General features: G+C 36.2%; 1 protein-coding gene across 5 annotated transcripts in view; it reads right to left on the bottom strand.

Moving 5' to 3' along the window:
* Positions 1-12,581, bottom strand: part of RAPGEF4 (Rap guanine nucleotide exchange factor 4) — a 290,524-nt gene that overhangs the window by 176,266 nt on the left and 101,677 nt on the right. The gene's annotated exons all lie outside the window — the stretch shown is intronic.

The following is a 12,581-nucleotide window of genomic DNA, read 5'->3' as shown; positions in this document are numbered from 1 at the left end:
ATATGATAATCTAATTTGGTAAAAATAAACTGTGAAATCAGAGATTTGAGGCGAAAACTTTAAAGATGCAATTCAGACGAGCAATCAATGCTTATTCAGCTTCTGTACCATCTCAGCTTTCTCCCTGTGCAGATGCTTAAGTGATGCTAAATTAAATAATTGACAAATTTTTAAAACTGTTGGAAATTGCCATCTGTACTTAATTTTGGAATATAAAAAGGTCCATAGAAAACACCCTTTATGATTATTTTGTCTAATAACAGATATGAAACAATACAAACATCCCAGTCATAAAATATAATGCATTCCAAGCAGTCTGGCTTACATATTCAAACACAGTTTTTCAAAACAAAAGACCACAGGAGGAAAGAAATGCTGGGTTACCACTGCATTTTTTTTTAAGTGAATGGCAAAAGAACTGAATTTTTAGTTTAAAAACCACCTCTGTAACCCTCACCTCCCCACGAAACAAAAAGCAAAACAAAAAACAAAACTCACCCACAGGCTTCCTATGGACAGTAAGGATAACCATCACTTTCTCACATTTCTCTCCTGGATAAACACGGGGCTAAACTGTCCTCTATGAAGAACTTTATTAGGTTGATATTATATCCATAGAAAATGAAGTCTACGACTGTAAATAAACATGCTTGAAGCTTCCATGAAAACACAGAAAGAGAAACAAGCTCCCCGCATGGGAACACACTGGTAAATACGTGGATAAAACAAGCTGAAACTTACACCAGACACTTCTCCCAGGTCCAGCACGGCAGTAGCCCTAAGGGTACATTCTAGTTTTTTTTAATCCATGTTCTGCTCTTCTCACTGATGGGACTACTCAGGCACATGGTCAAGTTGCAATCAGCTTCTCCCTCAGTGATGTATGAGAGCTGGGCTGATTTATCTTGTCTTTCTGCAGCATATTAGCACTAATGTTTCTGCGTATGCATCCTACCTTTCTTTAGCCGTAGCCCCGGCTTTATCATTGGTAATCTAAATTAAAGAGCCAGTGAACAGAGCAGGGTTGTTGTCCCCCACCCCTCCCTGTTTTCCATGAAACAATTGCCAGGCAGTCATTCCCGGACAAGGATTCCACTGTGTATTCTATCGAGCCTCCCCTTCAATATCCCATTGAGACTGGAAGTTAGTCGCAAAAGGATAGGTCCAGCGAGACTGTCTTAGTTCAAAGGTCTATTTATGATTTATCCTTTAAAATGGTACGAAATGACCTCAGGAAATACGAGGGAGAGCTGTCATTTGCCAGGTTTTTCAGCCCAGAATACAGAATTGACACTGTTTACAAAAAACAGAGTAACTTGATACCCCACTCATTGCCCACTGTTAGGGCACCTTCTGCTGACTTTTTTTTACTGACAAATCTTTCTTTTTCCACCCAGGTTTGTTTTACATATGCATAATTTAATGTTAATTTTAATGAGGAATATGAGTGCTATGATTTGGCAAGTTATATACAAGAAGTACAAAATCCTACAAAACTTTGGGGGAATCAAGCAAACAAATTGTTATTAACCTTGTTATAACCTACCAATAAATACTGTCTGAAGCAGGAGCCAAACACTGTATTTAATTCAGGAGGTGTCAATTCCTTTCTTCAAGACACATTTGGAATTTTTTCAATCTCCACAAATGTTTGGGAAGAAGAAACATGTCAGAGTACATTTTTATCTCTCGAAAATTTTGCTCTCTTAGCAGCATCTCAATGCTTTTAACTCAGATTTCCAATGATTACTGAAATATTAGGTTTGTTTTCTCATTTTAAGCAACATAACTTTTTAACAGCTGTTAAGCAACAGGATTTGGTGGATAACAAAGTATAACAAGTTTCATCTCTATTTTTGTGTATTTTTGTTAAGAGAAAGCATGATTGTTTTCATAATTATATTACATTTTTAATTTTGCTTTTTCAAGTTAATAAATTATGACATATATTTTCCATAAAGGCATAAAATATAGACTTGTCATTTTTAGTAGCTTTTTGATATTCAATTCCCTAATTCCTTGATATTCATATTGCTTTAATACTTCATTGTAAAAATAAAGTCTCTTTTCAGAAATGCAAAATACTCACATTCTAGGCCCTTGACTCTCCCCCACACACCCCCCTGCCAAAGAAAAAGTCAGTCTCAAACTTTCTGCTTCTCAATATTCTTCAAAATTGTAGTTGAGAGAAATAACACTTGGGGGTTCTGCTTGAAGACTATCTGGGGTTTAGTTCTTCTAGATTGTATCTCTGGGTTAAAATTTAATCATTTACATTAATTTCTACACTCTAGAACTGGGTTATATTAAACTGCTCCACATACATCCAGAGTAATTATTTCAAAAATTCCAATCTGGGCTTGTCGCTCAACTGCTTAAAACTCTGCATTGCTTCCCGTTACTCTTAGGATGAAAGCCAAAATCTTTATCACGGCCTTCAAGGACTCAGTTTTATTAAACTCAGAAGATAAGCCCACCTTCCCAGAACTGAGTGGCTGGAATTCAGAACCATCAATCAATCAAGTATTGAACCCCTGCTCTTTACTGGCCAATCAGCTTGACTGTGGTATCCGAGCACTGGTGTGGGATGCCGAGAGAATTCCAAAATCAAATACATAGGCCCTTCCCTTTAGTTTGAAAGTAACATACGTGAATAAGATTTCACTACAAATCAGCTTACAAACTATGGTGAAATCAACATGAAGCCAGCCAGGCTCTAAAATGCAAAGTGAAGATAAAATCAAGGGCTACAGGGATAAGATGAAACGAATCATTTCATGAATGTTAACTGAAACTACTTAGTCCAGAGGAGAAAAAGGGAAACAATCAAGAAGGAATAGTACTGCTCAAGTTTTTTTTTTTTTTTTAAGTTTATTCATTTATTTTGAGAGAGACAGAGACAGCATGAGTTGGGGAGGGGCAGAGAGAGGGAGAGAGAATCCAAGGAGACTTTGTGCTGCCAGTGCAGAACCTGATGCAGAACTTGAACCCATGAAACCATGAGATCATGATCTGAGCTGAAACCAAGAGTTGGACGCTTAACTGACTAAGCCACCAAGGTACCCCAAGTTTGGTCTTACTGTTATGCTTCCAAGGTCTATGGTTCACATCAGCTAAATCTATCTTAAACTTACCTTCTTAAAAGTCAACTATCCCATTACTGTGGTTTTGAATTTCATCAATAAATAATTTTTAAACATTCATTATATTACTGTTGATATTACTTTCCTTCAAAAGTTCTCTTTATTTTAATCACTAAAAGAACGACATGATAAACTACACCAGTTTCTAAGTAAGGCGGCCCAAGGAGTACATCACAGAACCCTGAAAATATGAAATTTCTCATAACTAAAGATCTACTTTCCAATTAACCAAAAACAACATAATCCTTTAATACAACTTGTGTGTAAGCTTTGTACATGAAATAATGTACACACCCAAAGATATGAGAAGTATCCACTGAGTAATGAGATCTTGAGAACGGTCCAATGCATAAGGACTTAACACCAGAAGGCTCCATGAGTCCAAGAATATTTACTATTCTTCCTGCCATTGTCTTAAAAATTCATATCATTGAAGTGTACCCTTGGACCAAATCCTAAGACTCTAGAACCAAACTACTTGTGTTCAAATCACAGCCCTGCCACTTACCAATTGTATGACCTTGGGTAATGTACGTAAGCTTAATGTAGTGTGTCTTTAAATTCATCTATAAAGGGGGATAACAGACTTCTGCTTTTGGTCATAAAAATAACTCCTATCAGACCAACCTTTTCACAGATAACAATCATGAACTCTGGATTAAAATATTAAAAAACAGGGGCAACTGGGTGGCTCAGTTGGCTAAACAGCTGACTCTTGATTTTGGCTCAGGTCATGGTCTCACAGTTTGCAAGATTAAGCCCCATGCTGGGCTCTGTGCTAACAGGGCAAAGTCTGCTTGGTATTCTCTCTCTCCTCTCTCTGCACCTCCCCACTCATGTTCTCCCCCCCGCCTCACCCTCTCTCTCAAAATAAATAAACTTAAAAAAAAAAAAAAACCTTTAAAAACACAGCTATCTGGGGGCGCCTGGGTGGCACAGTCGGTTAAACGTCCGACTTCAGCCAGGTCACGATCTCGCGGTCCGTGAGTTCGAGCCCCGCGTCAGGCTCTGGGCTGATGGCTCAGAGCCTGGAGCCTGTTTCCGATTCTGTGTCTCCCTCTCTCTCTGCCCCTCCCCCATTCATGCTCTGTCTCTCTTGGTCCCAAAAATAAATAAAAACGTTGAAAAAAAATTTTTTTAAATTAAAAAACAAAAAAACAAAAAAAACACAGCTATCTGAAGGCACTGGAGAGTGACCAAGAGCAGGCAGGAGTGAAAGGGGAAGATAACACTTGAAAAAATGGCTCTTGATACATTACTCATGTTTTATAGCTTTTTGTGTAATGGGAGACCTAGTCAGTTCCACGTGGTAGCTAGATCTCTGGCATGTTGTAGCTAAGAAATCAGAGATGACAGCAGCTATGAAATGTGGGAGGAAATCCCAGAGAGAAAACAACCACAGAGGAGAAGCCTCAAATTCAGTACATAAAATCTGAGAAAATCTCTTACTACTCCCAATACTATACATATGTGGAGCAGACCTCAAGTATCCCAGCAAAGATAACAAGAACTAAGCATATTTCTGCTAATGTCCATCACAGGGAAGACCAAGTTGGAATCTGACTTCCATTAAATTAACTGCCTGCTAAAATAGAAAATCAATTCTCTTTAAAGGTATATGACAGAATTTAGAATCTCTATGTCACTCACAATGTCTAAGGTACATTCCAAAATTACTAGATATGCAAAGAAACAGGAAAACCCATTCTCAAAAGAAAAGAGAATCCACAGAGACGTACTCCCAGATTATGAAGATACTGGAATTAGTAGACAAGGATTTTTAAAGCAGTTACTGTAACTATGCTAAAGGATATAAAAGAAATTTCAGCAGAGAAGGAGAAATTATAAAAAGAACCAATTGGAAATTCTAAACCCAAAGAAAAATTTGAAAAGAAAATTTACTGGATGACCTAACAACAGATTAGAGAAAAAAAATAGTAAAAAGTTACCAGTGAACTTAAAGATAGAACAATATAAATTATCCAATTTGAGAAATAGAGAAAAGAACTTTAAGAATGAACAAAGCCTCAAGGTCCAGGGGGATATAATAGCATGTCTAACACATGTGTAATTGAAATCCCAGAAGGAAGGGTGAAGAGAGAATAGGCAAGAAAAGAATTCTGAAAAAATAATAATCCAAATTTGTAAAAACAGACATAAATTTACAAATTCAAAACTCTCTGCCAACTCCAAACAGGATAAATAAAGATAAAACAAAATATAAACCCATGCCAGGGCACATATTGGAAGTGCTAAAATTCAAAGACAAAGAGAAAATCTTGAAAGCAACCAGGGGAAATGGCATATCACACACAGGATAAAACCACACTAATTTTTCTTCAAACATAATGTAGGCTCAGAGATAAAAGAATGACATCTTTGTAGTGCCAACAGGAGCAACAACAGTCAAGCTAGAATTCTATATCTGGCAAAAATATTCTTCGACAATGAAGGTTAAGTGAAGACACTTTCAGAAAAACAAAACCTCAAAGACTTAATAGCCAGCAGATTTAAACTATTTGCAATGTTGAAGAAAGTTCTACAGGATAAAAATAAATTCTACAAAAGGTTATTTGGACCTACAGAAAGAGAAAGGAATGAAGACCACTGAAAATGGTAAATGGGAAATATGTGAGTAAGTGTAAAACACACACACACACAAACACACACACTCCTTTGAAATTCTTTAAAAGACATAAAACTATTTTCTATAAACTATAAAAACTATAGTGTTATTATAACACTATGTTGTGGGGCTTATAACATAAGCATGATGACAATATAGCACAAAAGATGGAGCCAGTAAATGAAACTATGCTGTTGCAATGTTCCAGTGCTTGACATGAAGCAGTACAATATTACCTCTAAGCAGAATGTGAAAAGCTAAAAATATATATGGTACTCTCTAGAGCAACCACTAAAAATTAATGCAAAGAGATACAATTAAAAAGTCAATAAAAAAATTAAAATGGAAATTGAGGCAGCCATGAAGATACCTGCCTCACCTGGATCTCCCTTCTAGAAGAAACTTGACAGTTGTGAGGAGTGTGGTTAGCTGACAGCATCTAATGGCAGCACCTTAGGGATCCACCGTGAGTGAATCAAAGCTATGTTCTTTGCAGTTAGCCAATAACTGACCATGACAGGGATATGAGCACTTGGCCGATTCTGCCCAGTGCAATATTCATCTATCAGCAATCTTTGATCAAAATCCTCCATCAGGCTGGCAGAAACTTTCTCAAAATCACAGTGCAGTTTAAGGTTCTTTCTACCCTATCCTCCTTTTTTGTTCCCTCCTTTCACAGATCTCAGATACCTGCTCTCTCTCCTCTTTATCTTTTGATGTATTGCACCCTGCAAATCTCTAGCACTTGTAACTTCACCTTGGCACCTGCTTTCTAAAAAACCAAACTAATGCAGAATTCTAAAAGATATTCAATTAATCCAAAATAAGTCAGGAAAGGAAGAGAGAGGAACAAAAAAGTAGATGGGACAAAGAGGAAAAAAATAGAGAACTTGTAAATCTAAACCCAATCATATAAACAATTATATTAAATGTAAACAGACTAGACACTCCAATTAAAAATGGAAATTGCTAGAATGCATAAAAAATTAAAACTCCTAAGTATGCTCTCCGTAACATTTAAATACATGGAACAGATAGTCTGAAAATAAATGCATGGAAAAAGAGAAAGCATAATAAAGCTGGAGTGACTATATTAATATCATATAAACTAGATTTCAAGGTGAAGAGTATTACTGGACATAAAAAGAGACACTTGATAATGATAAAAAAAAAAGGCATCTGAAAGAAGAAAATAGTAAGTGGATATGCGCCTAAAAATAGAGCATTTTGAAACAAAATTGACAGAATTAGTGAATAAATAGACAAATCCAAAATCGTAGTTGGAGATTTTAAGACTGTTCTCTTGGTAATTAATAGAACAACAGGACTAAAACAAAACAAAACAAAAAACAGTGAGAACAGGGAAGACTTCAATATCACTATCAACTACACTAACCTAATTGCCATTTACACAACACTGCACCCAACAACTGCAGAATACACATTCTTTTCAAGTGTACATGGTACATTCACCAAGATAGACAATTTGGTGTGCTAGAAACAAGTCTCAATAAATTTCAAACGAATGAAATTCTACCAAATATGTTTTCTGACTATAATTAAATTAAACTAAAAATAGTAACAATAAGATATCCAGAAAACCCCAAATATTTAGAAATTGATAACAACTTCAAAGAAGTCAGGGGCGCTTGGGTGGCTCAGTCTGTTTAAGCGTCCCACTTCAGCTCAGGTCACGATCTTGCCGTTTGTGGATTCAAGTGCCATGTCAGGCTCTGTGCTGACAGCTCGGAGCCTCCAGCCTGCTTCTGATTCTGTGTGTCCTTCTCTCTGCCCCTCCCTTGCTCACACTCTGTCTCCCCTCTCTCAAAAATAAACAAACACTAAAAAAATTTTTTTGAAAAAGAAAATGAAGAAATAGCAGCAAAGATATTTTGAAGTAAATAATAATGAGCACGCAATATATCAAAATTCGTGTGCCATAGTTCAGTAATTAGAGGGAGATTTATAGCTGTAAATGCTTATAGTAGAAAAGGATAAAGGTAGGGGCTCCTGGGTGGCTTAGTCAATTAAGCACCCAACTCTTGATTTCAGCTCAGGTCATGATCTCACCATCATGAGATCCAGCCCCATGTCTGGCTCCATGTCAGGCTCTGTGCTGGGCAGGAAGCCTGCTTAAGATTCTCTCTCTCCCTCTCCCTCTCCCTCTGTCCCTCCCCTGCTCTCTCTCTCTCTCTCAAAAAAAAAAAAAAAACCCACACAAAAAAATAAAAAGAAAAGGATGAAGGTATAAAAGCAATGACCCAAGTTTCTGCGAAGGTAGAATAAAAAACAAATCCAAAGGAAATAGAAAAAAGAAAACTGTTTTTTAAAAGAGCATAAATCAATGAAATAGAAAAACAGAAAAGCAATAGAGAAAATCAAGAAAACTGAAAGTTCGTTCATTGCAAGATCAACAAATTTGACAAATTCCTAGCTAGACTGCAATAAAACTAAAATGAGGGAATACAAACTACCAGTATCAAGAATGAAAAAGATGTCTCTACAGACCCGACTATATTGAGGGATAATAAGTATGATAAACAACTTTGTGTCAGTGAACTTGGGAATTTAGATAAAATGGACACATTCGAAAAATAGAATTTACCAAAAGCAACACAAAATGAAATTAAAAGTCTTAACAGCTCAATCCTTATTAAAGTAATTGAATATACTACCAACATCTTTCACATAAAGAAAATTCCAGCACAAATGGTTTCATATTCAAGGAAGAGAGAATGTTAATCTTACACAAACTTTTTTGAGAAAACTGAGCAGGATGGAACCCTGCCCAACTCATTGTATGAGGCCAGCATAATCCTGATACCAAATCTGAAAAAGATACTATAAGAAAAGAAAATTATGGCTCAGTGTCTACAAATATAGACACAAAAATTCTTAGCAAATATTAGCAAATAAAATCGAGTAATATATAAAGATAATCATCCTGTTTTACATCATGACCAAGTAGGGTTTATCTCAGGAATGTAATACAGTTTTAACATTTAAAAACCAATTATTATAATTGATACTATTACCAGAATAAAAGAGAAAAACCATATAGAATGTTAATATACTCAGAAAAGAGTCTGACAAAATTCAATACCAATTCATGATCAAAACTTTCAGCAAACTAAAAACAGAATCTGTTTTATCTTATTTAACTACAGAATCTGTAGTTATCTTATTTAGTGGTAACATATTGAATGCTTTTCCCCAAGATCAGTAACAAGGAAAGGATGTCCACTCTCACCAATTCTATTCACCCTGTGCTGGAGGTCCTCAACAGTACAAGGCAGGAAAGATAAATAAAAGGCATAAAGGTTAGAAAGAAAAAAATAAGATGCCCACTTTTGTCAGATAATGTAATTGTGTAGATAGAAAAACCGCAAAGAAATGAAAATGGGATAATGGTAGCTACCTCATATAGTTGTTAAAAGAATCAAGTGAGTTTCAGTTTGAAATGTGTTTAGAACTGTGCCTGACACACACTATGTAAGCATTAAGCAAAATTTAAAACTACATATACCTAAATATAAAATCAGGAAGGGTTACATATTAGCTTACTGACGATGACTATTTATTCATCAGAATAGCTAATAGAGAGCTACTTCAAGGAATAAAGTTACCCTCATTCTGGGGCCCAGATTATGAAAAAGTTCAGGGCAAGGAACACCAGAATGGCTAATTCTCACTAACATTCCAAAAACAGAAAGATGAAGTGTGTTATAGTTAGACACTGTCTACAGTGTTACTGCTTTTATGTATGATTTATTATGTCTACATAGTCACATAAACAAGTCCAGTTGTTTTTAATTAATGCATATCTTGCTGTGATCTGTAAGTACTCTTACAGCAGAGTATCTATGAAAGACGTTTAAGTAAAAAAAAAAAGAAGTTGGTATAACTGTAGTTACAGTACAATTCAATTTTTAAGGCAAAAAGATATGCATATATTATAATTGCAGTGATATGTGCACAGGAAAATGTCTGAAATATCCAAATGAAAGTGTTAATAGCAGATAGCTCTAGATAATGGGAGTAGAAAGGACTTTCACTTTTGGGGTGCCTGGGTGACTCAGTCATTTAAGCGTCCAACTTTTTATATCATCTCAGGCTGATCTCACAGTTTATGGGATAGAGCCCCACATTGGGCTCTGTTGATAGCATGGAGCCTGCTTAGTATTCTATTCCTCCCCACCCCCCCGCCCCTACCACTTTCTCTCTCTCTCAAAATAAAACAAACATTTAAAAAATATTTTTTAATTAAAAAAAGGACTTTCATTTTTTGCTTAATATCCTTTGCATATAGTTTGAATTTTTTTAAAAAAATGTTTAATGTTTATTTATTGTTGAAGGAGAGAAACAGAGCGTGAGTAGGGGAGTGAGAGAGAGAGAGGGAGACACAGAATCCAAAGCAGGCTCCAGGCTCTGTGCTGTCAGCACAGAGCCCGACAGACATGGGGCCTGAACTCAAGAGTTGCAAGATCGTGATCTGAGCTGAAGTTGCACAGTCAACAGACTGAGCCACCCAGGCTCCCCTATAGTTTGAATTTTTAATATTTATTGATACTTTTGTAGTTTAAAAGGTAAAATAAAATCCCTTACTAATGCAAAAAAAAAATCAAAATTTGAAAGTCACAATGTTTAGAGTCCTTCCTTTTATTTTCTAAGTCAAACAAGAGAAAATGAATTCTTTTGTGTTTTTTAAACAAAGGTAGAGTTTTATGTTAGACATCAAGAGCATATTCCAGATATCTGCCTCTCTAAGATCCTTCCCAGTGCCCCCACCTCCCTCTACCCCTAATGGGGAATGGGAGAGTTACAAACCCAGGTCAGATCAAAGATTCAGCGTATGGTCACAGGAGGCTCATCAGAACTGAGAGCATGGTAAGGCAGGGAGCTTGATGTACCTGTGAGCCGGCCTGCTCTTCTCTAATTCATACCTTCTCACTGTACCTCGACTCCAGGAATTAGCTTCCCCAACTCCCACCCCTGCATGTGTGGAGACCATGGGGAGGAATATAGATCAGAGACAATCTATTACCACTGGAAGCACAGACTTTAATTAAAATGACCTTTTAAAATGTCTAATTCATCTACAGACAACCACTTCCCAGGTAAAGAAATGAGTCCATGGAAGTAACTTGCCCAAGGTCACAGGGTTACTACATCGTCACGGCAGGATTCTTGAGTGTCAGGATAGCATCTTTTCTGCTACAACAGAGAGAAGGTCTAAAAGTGCATGCCCTATTAATGCTGGACAAGGGGCTGTGCCTTCATGAACAAAGAGAGAAGAGAAGGATCCAGGCTCAACCAGGCTCAGAAAGGAGCAGACTTCCTGCCTTTATCATAGACTTTAAATTGGAGTGCAAACATCAAAAACTGGCTCTGGCATTCATTTACTTTCATTACTAGTGTTTCATAAGATGCATATACGCTTTCTCTACAAATAATCCATTAGTATAAAAAGGAGAATGTTTCCTATTTGAGATATGCCTTGGGGCCACATCATTCAGAGATGCTTTTAGTATATAACTAACACTAATGAAGGGCTCTTGTTAGAATGTTTTCCACATTTTCGTTATAGGCAATAGGAAACCTGGAGATACTTAATGCAATGTGTTCTATTATGCTCTATCAAATTGGGTTTCTTTTTAATAGTGGGAACTATGAATCAGTTTCTAAAGTTTAGGAGGCTTGGGATTGACTTAAAATCAATAAATCAGAAACAGATTCAATCAAGTTATCCTGCAAACTTGTCAGGAACTATGAAGAAATCCCTCATTCCTCCATAATAAAAAAAAAGAAAAGCTCCCAAAGAACAGTCAAAATAGCACTCCCAAAGATTATGAGCTAAAACCCATACTTAAAATAATTGATAAGCAAATAAGAAATCATTCTCACTTATTTATCATTTTAAGTTCTCTAAACTCCTCTCTTACAGGTGGTTATTTATTAACACCGATAAATGGTTATAATACCCTCAGAATAAAATTGAGCCTTTGTGCAACATCACATTTTCCCACTAATAACAGAAAGTCTTTCAACAAATTATTTTAAGTTCTTCAAAGGCATTAGAAATTTTATCTATAGCCACAAGTCTGCAAAGACATATCTTGGGGTTAAGGAGAGGCATGCTTGCATTCATTCTAAGAAGCTAAAGGAGGTTGTGTAAGTGGCAGTCCCTGGCTGGACTGTTCAATTGAATTGAATGCTGTTCAATTCATCATATTGCCACCCCTCCCAGACACTTCATTACTAATGATTTTCCAATACTGAAGCATTTTAAAACTTTGATCTTTTGTGAAAACTCAGTAGGATGATGCACACCTTCCAGCTGAACAAACAGACTAAAGCAGAAAGACCATCCTGCCACAGAGAGGAATCATGTGCCCTGACTTCACCTCACTGTTTCATTAAAGTGGTGTCTTTCAAAATATGCAAATGACAGTAATAATTTGAACAAACAAATGAATTAGGTGAGCCTCTATAGGCAATTTACCCAAGGTAATTAAGAATGCTAAATAAACAAATTATTATTTTAAATGGCAAGAAAGCTTTAATTAAACTTGATTTCTGTACTTAAAATGAAATTACTAACTCAACAGAAAGGATCTAGTATAAATTAAAAGCAAAGTGTCAAGAAGGAAAAAAAAAGAAAAGAATGTACACTCGACTTTTGATTCACAAGATTAGTACCAGGTGTCACTGTATTTTTGTTGGAGCTGGCTCAGAGAGAAGTTATCTCTGTATATGAATTTAGAGTAGATAAAATGTATTTGAGGTACGTCAAAATGAGCACATTTTAAATG

The sequence above is a fragment of the Prionailurus bengalensis genome, chromosome C1 (assembly GCF_016509475.1).
Source record: "Prionailurus bengalensis isolate Pbe53 chromosome C1, Fcat_Pben_1.1_paternal_pri, whole genome shotgun sequence".
NCBI classification, from domain to species: Eukaryota; Metazoa; Chordata; class Mammalia; order Carnivora; family Felidae; genus Prionailurus; species Prionailurus bengalensis.
Note: the sequence above shows the minus strand (reverse complement) of the source record. Positions and strands in the feature narration are given on the sequence as shown.